Raw genomic sequence first — 16782 nt, 5'->3', positions numbered from 1 at the left:
GCAGAAGGATCAACCTGAAAACCAGCTTTCTGGCAGGAGGATAAAAAATTTCTAATAAAAAGAAAATTTTGCTTGATCTTTAAATATGCTAGCAACCACCAAGTAAAAGTAGGTTCAGAAGAACCAACCTTTATACAATTGGGGCAATTAGCATGGATATTTTTATTCAAGTAACGCTTAATTTTCGCTACAATTATTATTTCTTGCACCAGTGCAGGCAGACCTTCCAGAAAATTTTCTTCCTTTCTTCATATTCCACTCCTGTAATATTCCATCAATTTTCTTCTTTAATCCGAAAATGATTAACCTTCCCACATTCTTCAAAATTTTCCCTATCCGCTTCGAAAAATATCCCACCTTACTCGTAACTTTTTTCCCTATCCCACTTCTATTTATTCCCTCTTTTGGTACTATTCTTAGAATCCCTATAACAAAATTCCTTCCCATTCTGAAATTTCCCTTTTCCCACTTCTCTGTTCTCTCATGAATTCATTGCAGGATCTCGCGCACAAAGAGCAAAAGGATATGCTCTGAAGCATCAAGAAAAGGTGAAGCAAATTTCCAGTATAAGTTGAGGAAGTCATGTCGAAGTCCAGCCTATGTTTTATTTAACTTCTCTATTTTTTTGACATTATGCTTGCACTAGTGCAAGCATGTTGTCCTATATGATAAAGCAAGCACAATGGTACCAGCAGAATAACATAATTTAAGCGGTGCAAGCAGACCAGTGCAAGCATGCACCCTTTTAGAAACATAGTACAATTTGTTCTTTTCATAGCATACATCATAGGAAAGTGGTCGTCATGAAAATTTATATGAAGATCTTTCACTTAGCCGATGAGAACTTGTGTTATCATACTAACTAGGAGAAAATTATTTAAAGTACAAGGTGTTTTTAAGTTAGGAATCAGGATCATTTTTTAATGAATGCTAAGCTCTTTTTTTGAATTATGAAGGAATGTGGAAGTGTTTAACCGTTGCTTGGACATAATTTCCCCCTTTCTGCCATAATCCTAGATGTCCTTCACTCATAATGATTACCTCACCTAGCCATTAAAACGTTGCTGCAAGTACCAATCTGGCCTAACCTCAAAGATGTTGTGCATCTATAGCGAATGAATGGGTGACAATATGGAAAGGATGGTGGACAGTTGGATCGCTATTTATAAAAACTGATTTCACCAGTGTTGCATGTAAAATTCTCGACTGTTCATAGCCGTTAAGCAGCGATGCTGCCTATTCGAAACGAACCCTCGTCTCTCAGTAAGGTAGAACAGATTGCTGAGTATCGCAATAGTCTTGCACTATTACGAGACTCAGGCTTTCTTTAGTTCTTGCAGAAGTTTGACGGGCATGATAAAGAAGTGGCTTTAAAGTTTGCTAGAATTCTCAAAGACGACTGAGTAAGAATTGGGCCTCTCAAATTTAAAGTCACAGAAGAATTTACAGTAGTAGCAATAGGCTTGGAAAATATTGGTGAGCAGTGGTTTAAAAATCAAAAACTAGAAAGGAAGTGATGGCAGCATTTTGTCATTGACAAGAAGATGGAGGTAGACTGGAAGGAAGGAGTTCCGTGCAGTGCCCTGTTGGGACAGTGGAAATACCTCCTTTTCATCCTATAGAAGTTTGTAACCTGTGAGGGAAGATACACCCGCACTTTTGTATATCATTTTAGGATGTTGCAACATTTTGAAGCCAGCCGACACATCTGGTGGAGGATGAATTTCCCCTATTTTTTACTTAAGAGCTTGGAAAAAATGGCCAAAGGTGTGAGGGACAGACGGGTAGACTAGGCTGACATGAAGCTATATCACCATGGACTGATAAATATTCTGGTCCTGAAACAGCTAGAAGTTAAAGGCATGACCTGGGAGGCGCCGTTGAAACAAATACATAAAAGGACAGCTGCGGGAAAGGAGACAGAGGATCCCGCCAGCACAAGCAAGGGTCCAAGTAAGAAAGAAAAGGGGAGTCCTTCTTGCACCAGTGTAAAAAGGAAAAGATTGGAAAAATCAACTGAAGAAAAGGCCCCATCTTCAAATAAGAAGACAGCTAGCACACTTGTTGAAGAGACTCCTTCTGCACCACCAGTACAAGAACAGACCCCCGAAAATGACAACCTATCAGTCCTTGTTGACGCAGCAAAATTTGCAGAGGTTGAAGATGATGCTCTGTTGGCCAATTTCATTAAAAAGCCCCAGAAAAAGAATAAAGCATCTTATGCAGGCAAAGAACCACAGTCCCCACAGGGCATTGAATCCCCTCCTACACCATTACAAGAAGAAGCACTAGCAAAAGAAGAAGAAGCAGGAGAAGAAGAAGAGGGAGAAGAAGAAGTAGAAGAAGAAGAAGTAGAAGAAGAAGAAGCACAAGAAGAAGAGGCAGGAGAAGAAGATCCCGAAGAAGAAGAAGCAGAAGAAGAAGAAGTAGAAAAAGAAGAAGAAGAAGAAGAAGAAGCGGTAGGAGAAGAATAACCCGAAGAAGAAGAGCCGGGAGAAGAAGGACCAGAGGAAGAAGAATTTCCTAATGTAGCGATGAGGGATATTGAGGTCCCTGATGAAGACATAGCCCCTGCCGAAACAAAAAAATAAAAATATTTGGCAACTCCTGCTGCACGGGTAGTTGAACTAGAGCTTCAAGTGCAGAACTTAGAACAGCTTATAGCTAAAGTACGGGAGGATAAAGAACAGAGTAAAGGAGAATTGACTGTGGAGATCCAGAAAAAGAAAAGAGAAGTTAAATTCTAGAAGTACCGAGCTATGCAATGTTTCAAGTGGCTTAAAAAGGTGACAAAGAAACTAAAGAAGATCAGAAAGAAGAAGTTTGAAACATTACAGGATGATGATAGTATGCCAGAGCAGGGTTGAGCTAGAATGCTCAAGTTTTGAAGTTTTTTGCAGAGGTAAAGAGTTGTGTGAGGACACACAACAATTTAGGGATGGGAGGATGTTAGCCCCCTAATCTTCTCTCTTTTTGCCATTTTCCCCTTCCTAAATCATAACCATTTACCGTTGTTTTACCTATCTTATACACCCTCATCTTGCACTAGTCCAGGAACGATGACATATTTCGTATGCCCTTTATTTTTCATATTTTTAACTTAACCTAGCATTAATTAATTATTTATTACATGATTTCTTGCTTATAATCACTCTTTGTAACTTATCGATATCTCCAATTTTTATTTGGTAGTCAAATTACTTACCGTGACCATTGATCCTAGCATAGGATCGGATCATGCACCGGTGCCAGCATAGCAAATCCTTGCAACAGATCTGAACCTCCTTGATCACCGCGTTGTTTTGAGAAGCTTTAGCCATGATAGCAAGATCAATATAAAGGCAGTCGAGCTTCAGCCATGACAGCAAGATCGATCCAAAGGCAGCCGAGATCGAATTTATGAAGAACGAACAGCTGGGGATTGGTTACGACCAGTTTTGTTAAACTGTCTAATTTTGAAGGCCGAAAAGCTAAATTCTGCATTTGGTTATGTAATTGGTTAAATGATCTATTTTGGCCTTTGGCCAAAGATCTATATAATGAAGAATGTAAATAGGACGAGGATAGTTTTTTTGGATAGAAGTTTTGTATAGAACAGAGACACAGCTAGAGAGGCGGTAACAGGTTGTTGTATTTTGTTATCGCCTAAATCTGGGTTGGACGATGTATTCACGCATGTATTTGCCTCAGTGAATTAATAAAAAGGGAACTCTACCTCATGTTTTATAAATTGTATTTATGTGTTTGAAGCTGATGAATTGATTAAAGTATTGAGCAACATTTTCGTTTGAAAGGGAAACGTGCTGGTTGGCTAGGGCCTAGCCAACCCAGTAGGTTTACCCTATTTCTTGTTTCTTGTAATTTGTGTTTATATTGTCAAGCGTGATTTAATTTCAAGAACATTCATTCCTGTCTGAGTGAAAGTGGATCCGTTGTGTGAAGTAGCTAAATTTCCTTTTCCTGCACCTGATTTCATATTGGTTTTCCCCGCCTGGTCCAAACAGAAGAAATAAACATACACCAGTGCACGTTGGTGTGATATTTCCTTTTCTGCAGTTCTGTTTGGTTGGTTTTCCCCGCCTGGTTCAAGCAGGAGAAATGAACCTGCACCAGTGCACGTTGGTGTAATGAAGCAAGCTTTTCTAGTTTACTTCCCACAATTTTTGTTCTTTCATTAAACACTTTATGACAGGATAAATGTATATGGATTGTTTCTTTATTTCTTTACTCTGTCAAGATCAGAAACATTCAATTTTTGTGTGTGCAATTTGATTTAATAGTATAATATCATTTGCAGTAACTAAGCACTTATTTTAAGAATTAAATGCTAAGTGAAAGAAGCTCTGATCTGGTGCAAGAACTAGTTTCTTGCCACGGGATCTGAGTGCTTTGAACCTGGAAAATTTCAAGCCCTTGTAGGAGGTAAAATGACTTTAGTAAAGACACCATTTATACCCTCTGCATAAATCTCTATTCCTGCACTAGTGGAAGCAGACTGCAATAGTGCAAGACATATTAGTGCAAGAAGGAAATCTCTAAAGGAGCAGGTTTAAAGGGCCCATCTAATGAGACTGTTAAGTTTCTCTGCTAAAGAAAAGCACACACTTAGTAGTTAAACAATAGTTAGCTAGAGTGATTGCCCATTTATTTCTAAATCCCTTTTACAAATGCATTCTTCCTTGTTCCAGTCTTAGATTATTTTGATGGTTCAAGTTGCTTTTTTTCTCTTTTTAGTTTGATTCTGCAATCTTTCCTTTAAAGAAAGTACTGATTTATATTAGAAATATCCATACCATCTCTGGCATTGCCTGTGCTTCATCCATAAGTTTACAAATCCCCTGGGTTGACAATTTATGTGCTGAGGAGTTTGCTTAAGTGTAATTCCTGCACCCAACATCCTGCAGCTGAATGCATAGAGACCTTGGCATGTACACAGTCGAGTGCGTGGGCCCCTATAGCTAGCTGCAGAGGCTGGAAGAGTCTATAAATTAAATGTTGAATCTAATAAATATTATTTTGGATTGAATATATTGCATCTATGCCTTGTTCTTATTTCTCTTTAAGTTTATGCATCGTTTTTTAATGATCTATTTTCTATGAAATAAAGTGTATTCTCTGCGCCAATCTGTTAGATCTTTAATACTCATGCATGAAAAGTGTAATGAACTGTTTCTGCAAGATATTAAATAGATCTATTACTAACTGTTTGAATAGGGTAGATCTGCACGAAGAAAGATCCAGGGTTGTTATTTACCGGGTGAGAGTTGTGAATCTGCCTCTTTTAAGTCTGATAAGCACGATCGCATCCCTTTTCAAAGACCTGGAGGTCAATTGAATAGAGTTGTATTAGTGGACCATATGAAGGTATAGATCCGTTCGAAGGTAGATATGAGCTGCAAGGGGTCTAGAACACACATCACGTGATCTTTAGATGCAGAAACTTGGTTCTACCATCCCCCAATACTGCTTCGACTGAGACTACAACCTGTGCTACATAGGCTATTGCCAAAATGGCCAATAATTGGGGTTTTGTTGGTTGGCATGAATAACTTTGAACATAGGTCAAGCCCCCTAAAGAAAATAGGAAGTACACCATATTTTAAATATAATTTGAAATCAACACACTCATGACTATAATAGAAGTTGGTTTGGATTTATCAGCAACACAAAAGCATCGGTTAGAGAAACTTTGTGAGCTTAATGAAATTTTTATGGTTGCACTAAAACACAGAAATCTTACCCAACAACAAAGAGCCAATGGCATGATTGGTTGATCATGAAAAAAAAATTCCAACTTGGGGATTGGGAACTTCTATACGATTCCCTATTTAAGGATTTCAAGGGGAAATTACATAGTAGATGGTTAGGTGTGTATGAGATAGATATATAGTCCCCAATAATGAGGTTGACAAACTCATTACCATTGATGGAAAACGTACCCCTTTATTTATTAATGTGCATCGACTCCTCCGATAACACTCTAAGGGTCCTATAATTTATAAGCTTAATTGATGATTATCTGTTGATTTTCCCATAGGAGATGTTGTAAATAATGATTTCATTCCGAAAATTATTTTCAAAAATGTTCAAAAGAAGAAAAAAAGAAGTAAAAATATATGATAAAGAAAAATAGAAAAGAGAAAAAATAGAGAAAAGAAGAAAAATAAAATAGGGGATATATAAGAAAAATTGATATATATGTGAAAAAAGTAAAAACAAAAGAAATGATAAAATTAGAAAAATAAAAAAATAAGGCACAATAAGTGCACTAGCTAAAATGCCACTTTAATTCCAAAAAATGTAATTTTTTTAAGGTTTAAAACCTTAGTATATATGATTTGTTCTTTTTTTTTTTAATGTATTTGATAAAACATAATACGAAAAAAGTCATTTTGTCATTTTTCAAATAAAAGTCACGCAAGTATTAACGAAGGTGATTTACTTCGCTTAGGTCTATGGTGGCGGGGTGTTTTCGCACCCCCTCCCCCATCGCCCTGCACACTACTGGCAGGTAACACGAGGGAGGGGGGGAAGGGGGAACTTTGTCTCCACCCAAATGCCCTGCTCTAACGTCACAACGCCTGGGGCATTCTGGGGTGTCCCCTCCCTATTCAACTTACCGCCTACATGCCCCACCGAAATACCACCTCTTCTCTCCCACCTACTGCTCATCCATCCGCCGCTCGCATCCCGCCAGTTGTCTCCCCCTTCACCACTCATATCCTACCACATAACCTTTGCTCCTTGCCACTCTGATTCTTTCACCTTTACTTCCAAATCATTCCCCATCCATGTCATTACCCGTTCAACATTCAAAATTGTCACCAATTGATAATCAAATGTTATCTTATTAAATTACCGTACCCTACCCTTTTTACCAATAAATCCCCTCTGCTCCATAGTCGTTAATGAAGTCATTATGAAACCAATTCCACCGTTATAAATGATCCTTTGGGGCAAGTAATTCTTTTAGTTTTGCTTGTCATTGATCCTCCTAAACGAAGGATGAAACCACTATCAATTGCCAACTTTCAACAGCCAATTCTTTGCGCACAATCAATGGTTTTTAAGGGTAACCCTATCCTCTAAGCTTTCTTCTATCCAACTTTATTTTATGTAGTATTATCCTTCTATTCCCTATGTTCATTTTCTAAAATTTTGAATCGTAAAGAAAAATATAAGATCACATAGTGAAATCCCCTTATTCCCTCAGTCTCAAATTTTGATAAATCTACCTTAATAGACATCTTGTATAAAATTGATGAAACCCAGTTATAATTTGATCTATATGAGCTCCATAACTGGGCAAAGAAAAAATACTTGGATAAAAGTGATGAATTAAGTATCTGGGAATCCTTTCTCCCACAATTTGTTTTCCCCCAGACTCACTTCTTTCCTGAGTTCTCTGTCTAGTGCCACCTTAGATATTTGCCAAGTCAAAGGGTAGTCATTTCCCATGACAATGAAGTTATTTTATCAATCTCCACTAAAAGCATCTCCTATGCCCTACAAGTTGACTGTAAGACCTCTCACCATCCTTTTTCTATTGATATTTTAATGGAATTATATAAAAAATGAACATTCCCTCAAAGAGCCCAGATTTTCGAGTTTTTTCTTCCAGAAAATGTTGAATTACCGAGGACCAGTCCTCCATACCTAGTTTCAATGTTTCCTAAAATGCCCAAACAAGTAATATCCATGGTAACTCAATTGCTTGGATACCATAATGACCAGTGGGTAGATGAGAAATTGTTAGGTTTTTTATCTACTTTTGCGGTTGGAAAACAACCCTCCATCCTTTTTAATTATAGTCAACTTTTGGCCAACTCCATCCATGACCAGTTTGTCAATTTAAAATCAAAAGGTGTCTTTAAGTATTAGTTAGTCCTAGTTTACCTTATTCTATTTTAATAGTCAATTAAATTTAAGTTTCCTTTACAGAAGACATATAACGAAGTTAACCCCTCATCAGTTCTTCATTGGACTTCTCTGGTTAGAAATAACTCAGAGGAATATTTTTATACTAATTATATTGATAAGTTTTTGTATACCTAACTATGTTTGTTGAGCAGTGGTGTGATTGCAAGGATTTCACTAGAAATACATAAATTTTTTCATTTATCAGATCAAGCTAAAGTGGGAGACTGGTATTTATACTAGAACTACACTCAAATCAAAGTTTATGGATAGGAATTGCATCCTTACAGATTGCCAGTTTTTGTACTTGCTAGGACATTTGCATTAGTGTTATAGACATTTTTGTGCCTTACAGCATTGAACATGAAATGTCCATAATCCAAGGGATCCAAAGTCCCTAAAAGTGTTGTTCCTGCCCCTAAAGGAACAAGGTCAACCAATGATAGCTTCTCCTAGAAGTTCTCCACCAAAAACTACTCAAAACTAGTCAAATCAGGATCAATTCAGAGGCTCCACTAGCTGCCTGCGTTGCAAAGCACCAAAATACACTGGCTAGGTGCGTTGCAACGCAGGTGAATGCACTACCAGGGTGCGTTGAGCGGGAAATGACAAATGGCAAGCTCATTCAACGAGGTGGAAAGACAATGGAAGCTTCCAGAATCTTCTCCAATGACACTTGCCTCACTGAATTCGACTAATGATGAGTAAGAGGCTCTCAGTCTCCAAGTGGAAGCAAGAACTAACAGAGAGAAGCCACAAGTCAAAACATAAGCTGACTCATCCTCTCTGCTTACATCTATATATGGATCCCTCATCCCAGAGATCCGGAGGCTGGAATTTTGTACTTTGCAGAGAATTGCTGTTGGTTTGAGATTGAGATTAGTACATTGGGTGATTTATGCTTTGTTGGAGGAGAGGAAGGGATTCCTTTGCCGGGAGGTAGATGCTGGATCGGGACTCACTTGGTTGTATCTCCTCTTGGACTTTCTTATCATATCAATAAAATTATTTGAGTTTCTCCTACATGCTGTGTATCAATGATGTTTTGTTATATTTGCATGTTTAGCTTAATCTGATCCTGAGCTTTTTATGAATGTATATCTATATCTTCGTGTAGTTTCTCTCTCTTGTGATCTTGCAGGAATTCGGTGAAGCTGGGCCGGTAAGGGAGCAGGGAGCTGGGAGCTATTGAAGAGAGGAGCGGTTGGATCAACAAACTAGCGAAAGACACAGGCTAGTTACATCCTTCCTCTTCATTTACATTTCATAAAGAAGAATACTCAAGTAGTTTTCCTTGTTTGTTGCTAAGGCACTATCACACCTTAGAGTGGGATAGGGGCGTTCTGAATAGATACTTTTCCCAACAACAAATTGACGACTCCACTGGGGAGCGTATCTAGTTAGTTTATTTGTGTTTCTATTGTTGTTCTTCTCATAAACTTAGGAGTGGAGAATCGAACTGCATTTTCCATTTACAAATGCAAAGTAGAGATCTACTACTCTAGTCCATTTACTGGACCTGTTTATGATCTGAACACTTGACTCACAAATGATCTGACAGCCCTTTGTGATAGCTCTTAGTCCTCCTTTAAATCATCCCTCTAATTGTACCTTGTTGATAGCTTTTATCCGGCCAAAAACCTCAGATCAAACTGCAAACCGTGACCCAGAACCCGGAAACAATTCTCGTTTCTTCTTCAGCGCAGGCTCTGTGAAGAGACTCTGCATTTCAACGCAGGTCCCAAGAGGCCTACCTACGGTGCAATTCAGTTTCTCTGTGCAACAGGTGCGTTGATCAACCTTTGCCCCGTGCAGTTGTGGTTCTTTGCATCCTGGTGTTCAGTTTTATCTCTGTTTTTTGCAGCCTGTTATCAGTGTGTGTACCTATCTGAAAACCCCTTTTCTCTACCTTAATTCCGCCTCAGTTGTATAAAAGAAACTGTATTTGTGTTTGTGTATTTGTTACATCATTTGCAGTTTCCCATTACAAAAGTAAACTAGTCATACTATCACCCTTAGATCTAGACCTGTCGTAAGTGTCGTTTTGATCTTAGGAGTAAGTGTATTTGCTGTTGACAGTTGATTGCGCTTTTACTTTTGTCTTTTGGATTGAATTTGTGGATTTCTAGTGTCGAAACAAGTGTTTACTTCAAAATCATAAAGTGTCGTAATCGTCTTTTTGATTTCAAAAAGAAGCTTGTTTGTGTTTTCACTTGAAATCGAATTCAAATTTGTACAACAACTTTCTTTTTAGGCATCAATATTAAGAAAGTGAAAACAAATACATGCATATGTGCATTTTCATTTTGATAGTTTGTATGGATTGATTTAGGAAAAGTGCATTTACACTGTGCTCTATGCTCTTTGAGAAAAGATTGTGTCTTTCTTTTCCCCTTGTAGCTAGGATTTTCATTGTTGAAAAGAGATAAAAGCTTGCTTATCATCTCTAGACTGCATTTAGGAATTGTATCTACATATCGTGGTGATCCAAAAAGGCAAACTTCTAAGAAAGATCAACCTAAAATAAATAGAATGAACTTAACAACGCTTTGTAACTTAATGCACAACATAGAGGTCTAGGCTAGAGACGTGTTCTGGCATCGTAAAACCTGGTAACTGTTGCCTCACTGATGGTTGGGTGATTCCTCCTGAGAGACAATAAGTGCCAGTACGGATTGTGCTCCCACATACCATCGAGTATATATTGGGAGACCCCTATAGGCATAAAACCTTTATCCATAGGAAACCGTGTCGGCCGCCCTACTGATCGCAATGCACTGAACACAGCATTCGGGAAGATTGACCGCCCGTACCCTAAAAAGTATTCTGCGGTTTTGCGATTGGTTTGGCACACCCTCTACCTAGATCTCTAGAGAAGTTCCTTTTGGCCTTTTTCAGACTCTATAATGGAAAAAGTCCATCCGAGCATTTGTCACTTCGGGCTCATTAAAACATCGAAGGCGACTACAGTCATCTTTTGCTTTTTCTCGACTCTTTAAAATTGAAAAAGCAAGTTGTGTCCAAAGCGTCTAAAAATTCATTTAGTTCGGAAACATATTTCCCCTTTTTGTATTTTAGTTGATCGAGTAATCCGCAATCATGGAAGAAAGTCAATTGAAACCCCGTCGTTCGCGGAGGCTTACGAGTCAACCGTCTTTGTCTCCGGAATCGAAAACAGTATGGACAAAGCGGACTCGTTTAACCAGTTCGAAATCTCCTATTAAAGTTAGAACAAGTGTTCCAACAACATCCGAGATTCTGGTTACTCCAAACATTTCTGGAAACCCTTCCTCTATAGAAGAAGTTCAACAGCCACGGAGGGACAGTGATACTGATCCTAGTCTGAGAGCAAACACTGGTGTTATTGAATCAGTTCCATCAGCAACCGTTTCGAAGAGTCTTGCTCCTCAAACATCTGTCGCTGTCGATTCGACCCCTTCTTCGGCACCAGAAATATTTTACGAACCTGACGGTCTTCCCCTTCCACCTGGTTTGATTGCGATAGAGGAAATTGTATAAGATCCGCAAGCAAGTACTCCAACACATTTTGGAGTCGGGGTCACTCTATTTCCTTCGGCATCAGAAGTTGGTCCACCGCCAGCGGAAGTTCCTGTAGAATCGCTAGGTAATATTTTGGATAGACTCAAAATGTCTGAACAACCGTCAACATCTAGGACTGTGTCAACTGACACAGTGATGGCAGAACTCCCTACCGTCACTCCGAAAATGTTTGCCGGCGTACCATCTGTCCCGACTAGCTCACCACCGCTAGAAGGAGTCCATCCAGGGACTATTTCGACAGTATGGTCCGTTCCTATTTGTTCCTCCGGAATAATATCCGGCAACTCTTATGTTGAGACTCAATAAATTGATCCATTTGGAGGTCAATTTGGGCAATCCAGTCCCCAAGGGTAGACAATCCCCTTGAGTTTCGGATTACCACCGTATGGGGGGCAGTATGCCCTTTCATTACCCCCTTCGGGAGGATATCCATACGGGAGTTCACAACAATATTCAGGTTATACTGGAGTTACATCAAGTGGTTGGGTACCTATACTACCCCAACAACCAAGGGTTGTATATTCGATGCAACAATGTGTACCTGTGTCGAATATACCTACTACACCGGCTATTGTGACAGTGTCACAAGTTCAAACGCTGCCTGTTGTATGTCAACCTCAGATTTCTCAGGTTGTAATGCAACAGCCCCTTGACCCTGTGACTCAACCACAATCGCCAACTGGTGGGACGACACAAGTCCAAACAGGTACAATTACCCCACACCTTGGTCCAACGGTTAGTATAGCGCAACAGAACATGGCTTCACAACCGTGGCTAGTGCAATACCAACAACCACAATTCCAACAAGTATACCAAGGTTCTGAGTAGCAGATCTTTGCGAACAGTGGACAGCCGTACATTCAAAACGGTCAAAATCAACCATTTTACAATGGTCATGTCCACCAACCGTATCAGTCATACCAGCATCAACTCCATTATGCTGGTATGCAAAGGCCAACTGCTCAGGAAATTCCATCGTACCCTGGGTATGCTTCACCTAACCTGAATCAACAGTTACCATTCGTGGTAACTTTAGAGTTACCTGATTTACACCGGTTAACAAATGATCCAATTGCTTACGCCCCTTAGTGGCCAGCGATTCCACACAAAATTCCATCAGATATTCCTAAATTTAATGGAAATCCAGGTGAAGATCCATCGAATCACGTGATGAAATTTCATCTATGGTGTTCATCAAACACCCTAAACAATGATTCGATAAGGCTTCGCCTTTTTCAGAGGACGTTAACGGGTCTAGCGGCAAAATGGTATATTGAATTGCCTAGAGCTTCGTTCGACAACTTCAGTACCTTAGCCACGACTTTTTTAACCCATTTTCAATTACCGATAAGGTATGAAACGGGAACGGAAATCCTAACCAACTTCAAACAGACAACGACCACTCACATATCTGATCATATACATGAGTGGCAACGTCGTCGTAGGATGGTAAAAACGTACGTTCCTGATCAACTATTAGCTGAATGGTTTATCAAGTTGTTACTTCCTGCCATAACGGAAGATGTGGCAAAGGGAGGAGTCGTAATGGAAGAGCAAGTTATCGCTCGTGCGCAATATCTAGACTTGGTCTATACTCAGTCTGGCACGCTCTACGACAAAATACCTGACGCCCCTAGACCGGAATTCTCAATTCCTCCCCCTCCTAAATCAAACAATGACTATCACGCCGGCGATGGCGTGACTGGCACGACAAACGTGAAATCAACAAAGGCTACGTCCAAGAAAGCCCGTAATATTTCAGATCAAAATGCAAAAGACGAAATTCTTGCTTCGGAAGTAAATGTCGTATCAGTAGATAAAGGCAAAGAAACCAAACAACCAGGAAGCAAGAAGAAACAAAGCAAAGGGAAGAAGAAGAAACAGGATGAATCATCTCCTGAAAAACCTTCTTCAAACCCTCCTGGAAATAGGAAACCCCCTTCAGGGTGTCATATATGCGATGAGGATCATTGGACAACACATTGTCCATACAAAGCTGAGCTTAAAAGATTCTTTAAAAGTTCGCAAACCTCAGTTGTGTTAACCGATCCATTTCCAAATCCAGGAACAAATCTGGTTGAAAGTGGAAATGTTTCCCCGTCGCAAGTGCTAATGTTGTCGATTTCGAAGCAGCAAAATGATGCTTTGATTTCGACAAGGAACAAAGATTACGGGAATACGCAGCTGTCGAACGACAAGGATAAAGATCAACCGAGTAGCTCGACAACAACTTCGACAGAAGTTGTACCACCCATCATTCCTGAATTAACAATAAAACTGCCAAAGGGAGTAGTACACAAGTCGACATTTAATCCTCGCGCCAGAGCAGCGCAACATTATAACATAGTGGAAGATTTGGCCCAATTGCCATCCGCTATGTCGACTCTTGAAGTACTACAAAATTTCCCATCCCAAAGGCACGCTTTGTTATCAGCCATTGGTGGGGTTGATCCTAAGGATTCCAATCTTGTATCTTTTGACCACAAAGGATACGATCCTCAGTTACCAGCTCAACTAGCTTTCCTTATTCAAGTGAAAGCCCTCAACAAAATTGTTCATCGAACAATTATTGATGAGGGGGCATCTACATGTATTATGTCGATGAGTTGCTGGAAAACTTTAGGATCTCCAACCTTGTCACGATCTTCGACGACATTAAAAGCATTCGACAGAAGGACATATACCCCATATGGTATCCTAAATAACTTGAAGGTTGAACTAGGGGGAAAAACAGTAGAAATAGATGTTGAAGTCATCGATGGGAATCTTGATTACAACATCCTACTAGGAAGACCGTGGATATATGCCATGGCAGCTGTGGTGTCGACCTATTTTAGAAAGATTGCATTTCCCTTTCAAGGGGGGATTACAATCGTCGACCAACAAAAATTCCTCCCTAATGGTTCACAAGTTACAGGAAGCATTCCCATGATCCATGGAAGCCCCCATTTGCTTCAGAATATCGAAGTAGGCCTACTAAAAGATCCTATACTAATGGGAACTTTCACTCTTCCACCTCCAATCTACTTGGCGGAAGTAGCGTCGATAGGAACCTGCAATATGATATCTTCCACAAAGATTTCAGAAAACGATATCAACGTGGATCATGCAATGGTTTTGCCCCCAAGCCCAATAGAAGTATTATAGCAATCAATGTTTCTAGCATGGGAGGCAAACCCGAATCAACGCTCGTCAAGCGTTTGGGTAGATAGGTCTAGAGAATATGGTACCCCTTCAGATCCTTGGTCGCGAGTGCATGGAACCGACGAAGGAATTGTACAATCAATTTTGATTGAAGAAACACCATGGAATGATTACCACCATCGTTCCCTTCTTCCGGATTATGAAGAAGATACTCAAGATGACCTTCATCATCCTTCAGTTTTTGAATTCCTATCAAATACTGTAAATACGGTGGATTCCGAGCGAAACTTATCCAATATTGAAGAGACTATAGCCATAAATATTTCGACCAAAACAAATGTTGTAGAGAATATTTATGTCGGTAAATGTTGTTCTCCTTCAGAACTAGAAATATATAGCGCTCTTTTTCACGAATTCAGAGATATCTTTGCTTGGTCATATGATGAAATGCCAGGCATTGACTCGAGTATCGTTGAACACGAAATTAAGATGTATCCAGATGTCAAACCGGTAAGACAACGGCTCAGGCAGGTGCACCCCAAGAAAGCTGCTGCCATTAAGGCTGAAGTTGAAAAACTTCTCCATGCTGGTTTCATCTACCCGGTTCCTCTAACCGATTGGGTATCGAATATTGTCCTTGTTATGAAGAAACAAGGGACAATTAGAGTGTGTGTCGACTATAGGGATGTAAATCAAGCTTGTCCGAAAGACAACTACCCTACACCCTTCATCGACTAGATAATTGATGAATGCGCCGGATGTGAAATCTTTTCATTCATGGATGGATTTTCCGGGTATAATCAAATAAATATCCGCCCATAGGACCAGTCAAAGTTTGCATTCATTTGTCCGTGGGGCACATTCGCATATCGAAAATTACCCTTTGGTTTAAAGAACGCAGGGGCAACGTTTCAGAGGGCAATGAATTATGCCTTCCATGACATCAAGAACATCGTTCAACCATACCTCAACGACCTTCCGGCTCATTCGCGAAAGCGGACTGATCATCCACAGCATTTAAGAGCGATATTTCTACGTTGCCGACACTACAAGATACGAGTCAATCCACACAAATGTGTATTTTGCGTCGGTTCTGGTCATTTACTTGGCTTTGTAGTCTCCAAGGATGGGATTTGTCTCGACCCTTGTAAGGTCCAGGCAATCATAAATTTGCCTCCACCTTCAAATTTTCTTCAGATTCAGAAACTCCAAGGGAAAGCAAACTTTCTGAGGAGGTTCATTCCAAATTACGCTGAACTTGCTAAAGGTTATACACGTCTTTTGAAAAAGGAGGTACCCTTCATCTGGGATCAGGTTGCGCAAGCTTCCTTTGATGCTTTAAAAGATTCCTTAATAAAAGCATCATTAATGTACGCCCCCGATTATCAAAGAGATTTTAGCCTGTATCTGCCTGCAGCAGATACAACCATCGCAATGGTTTTAGTTCAAGAAGTCGATGGAATAGAACACCCTATATATTATTTAAGTAAAAACTTAAATGATACAGAAAGCAAATATTCTTATGTTGAAAAACTAGCGCTTGCAGCTGTTCAAGCGATACAAAGATTTCGACACTATGTCCTCTTTCGGAAAACTACCATTCTGTCTGATTGCAACCCCATGACTTATATACTGTCGCGACAGTTGCTGGGGGGGAAATATTCAAAATGGATAGAGATCCTTCAAGAGTTTGATCTGGAATTTGTAAAATCCAAATCAAAGAAAGCTCTAGTTTTCGCAGAATTATTGTGCGATCTCTCATCGTCATCCAACGATGAAACATCCAAAGAATCAATCATGGATGAGAATTTGTTTCTGATATCTACAAGCAATGAGTGGTATGGAGATATCATAATTTATCTGCAAACCCAAAAGTTTAGGCCTAACACCTCTCACTTTGAACAGAAACGTATACGATACCAGGCAAAAGACTACATGATCGTCGGTGATACGCTTTACCATCGTGGTGTCGACACAGTTCTGAGAAGGTGCCTCAACCATGAGGAGGCCGAAAAAGCCCTGAATGAGTGTCATTCAGGCGCGTGTGGGGGGCATCAATCTGGATATGCTACAGCACAAAAAATATTACGAGCAAGATACTTCTGGCCGACCATGTTCAAAGATTGCATAACCGCAGTCAGAAGTTGCCATGCTTGTCAA

This window comes from Pinus tabuliformis, chromosome J, assembly GCF_031772625.1.
Source record: "Pinus tabuliformis cultivar Carrire ecotype Pingquan chromosome J, CPIR1, whole genome shotgun sequence".
NCBI lineage: Eukaryota > Viridiplantae > Streptophyta > Pinopsida > Pinales > Pinaceae > Pinus > Pinus tabuliformis.
The sequence above is the reverse complement of the archived record's forward strand: the minus strand, read 5'-3'. Positions refer to the sequence as shown.